Consider the following 2,308-nt stretch of genomic DNA (forward strand, 5'->3'; position numbering starts at 1 on the left):
CAAATCTTGGGGCTGGGGAGTTGGCTCAGCACTGACTGCTCTTTCAGAGGACCCAGCACCCACATGGCGGCTCACAACTATCAGTAACTCCACTTCCATGGGATCTGGTGCCATTTTCTGCCTCTGTGGGTAACTGGCACATTCATAGTGCAGACATACATGCAGGCAAGACCCTCAGAATTATCAATCATGAGTCTTTTCTATCAAATACTACAAAACTTGTGTTTAAGGATAAGGAATTAAGATCTTTTTGTCTCCTCCACCATTTAAAACTTGCAAAGTTTTTATCTTCCCCACCCAGGAAAACCTTTGTTTACTCAAAGGCCCACTGTCTAGAAATTTGATGGGGGGCAGTGACTCCTTTCTTCTTCCTTTCTTATTTCCTATGCACCAGTTCCTTTTAGACTAGCCAGCTGCAGAAGGTTGTGAGTTTGGACTCTGGCCAAGGGGGAAAAGACAGTGTTACCACCTGCATTAGAATCAAAACCAAATGCACTTCCTGTCTTGGTATGTGTTTGCTCTTCCTGAGTACACCCTCTTGATCAAGAGGAAGGTTCGCCTTGTCCAGACATTTCAGTTGGAATGGTGGTCTCCGTTTTTTCTTCATATTTAAAAATAATCCTTAGCAAAAATATATTTTGTCATTTTTATATCACTTTCTTCTGTAATAGTTCCTGTTTTATTTTTCCTTACAAAATTTAGAAAACATTTCTTTCTTTTTTTCCTTTTTCTTTCTCTCCTCTCCTCTCTTTTTAAACATGGTCTCTCCGTGTAACCCTGACTGTCCCAGAACTTGCTATGTAGACCAGGCTGGCCTCTAATTCACAGAGATCTGCCTGCCTTTGCCTCCAAAGGGCTGGCATGAAAGGCATGTACTACCACACCCAAAAACGTTTCTTTCTTAACAAAATTATCGCATATACCAGTGAGAACTCAGAAAGCTGTATATGGATCCCAGGCAACATAGGATCTCATTTGGGCCTACAAGGCAACTGGGAGTGGAATGAAAGTTTAACATGTCTGTCTTCACTCTTTCTCTTTACTCTTTACTTTTGTGTTACCTGTTCATTCACCTTTGTAGTGGACATGGTAGTCCTTTCAGTGAGTCATGGGTAATAAATAGCCTTGGTTCATGAGAAGTTGAGTCAGGCAATAACCCCTAGCCATAAAGAATGGCTTAGGCCACCTGACCATTCACCTGCAGAAACAATACAGTCAGGTATGGGAAACAACCTCCCCTGCTCCCAGTCTAACCACAAAAACCAGCTGTGACTTCCTGGTAACTGACTGTATATGTGTGTTTGTGCATATACATGCATGCCTCCAGCCTCTCCAGATGTGTTCAACCTGTAACCTACAAAAACATTGGAATGCCTTCATGTTCTGATAAAGCAGTCTCAGCCTGTTGAGATTGAGTCTGTCTGCTCCTCCACCTCATTTTTCGTATGTATGTATGTATGTATGTATGTATGTATGTATGTATGTATGTATTTTGTTTTTTCAAGATAGGGTTTCTCTGGTGCTTTGGAGCCTATCCTGGAACTAGCTCTTGTAAACCAGGCTGGCCTCGAACTCACAGGGATACACCTGCCTCTGCCTCTCTCATTTTTCTTATAGTGCATGTCTACTTGATGTAGGTGGTTTCGGGTGTTAAGCTAGTCGTACGGGAGCCGTGCGGGACGAAAAGCAGGCCTGCTTGCCTCCTCACTACATCTTCTCAAATTATTTTATCTGTCTTCAAGGCTGAAAGTACCTAGGTAAGTTATTGCCCTAAGTAAAGGGGTTGAATTTATATTATGCTTACGTTAGAAATAAATGAGAATCATCTCATATCGCTATGACTTTAGGGTTCCTCTTGCATGCCCCCAAGTGTAAAAAGTAATATAATTGATCTATTTCCAATACCAGAGGCGCCTTTTCATAGACTTGAGTCTACCAGATCACAAAGAAGCAGGAAGCACTGGGCTCTTGTCTTCCCTTGCTGCTGGTTGGTGCCTGCCTGCCTAGGTGATTTTAGTTTATTTTAGGGTTGAAAAGTTGCAAACAATTTGTTAGTGACTTTGTTCATGTATCAGGGAAGTGGAAGGCATGTTAAGGCCCAGGATATACATTAGATAAGGCAAATTGAAACTGAAACAGAGCATAAAAAAAAACAAACAAGCTGTGTGACGTGAGGTGGGTGTTAGGCCAGATGCCAGGAAGTGTCTACCTCACAGTAGTACCTAGCCCAGTGGAAAGAGACAGGGCAGGGAACTTCAAATAGGGCAATAGCAATCACTTTTGCGCCAAGTTGGTGGGCCAGCCATTT

The sequence above is a fragment of the Chionomys nivalis genome, chromosome 3 (genome assembly GCF_950005125.1).
Source record: "Chionomys nivalis chromosome 3, mChiNiv1.1, whole genome shotgun sequence".
NCBI lineage: Eukaryota > Metazoa > Chordata > Mammalia > Rodentia > Cricetidae > Chionomys > Chionomys nivalis.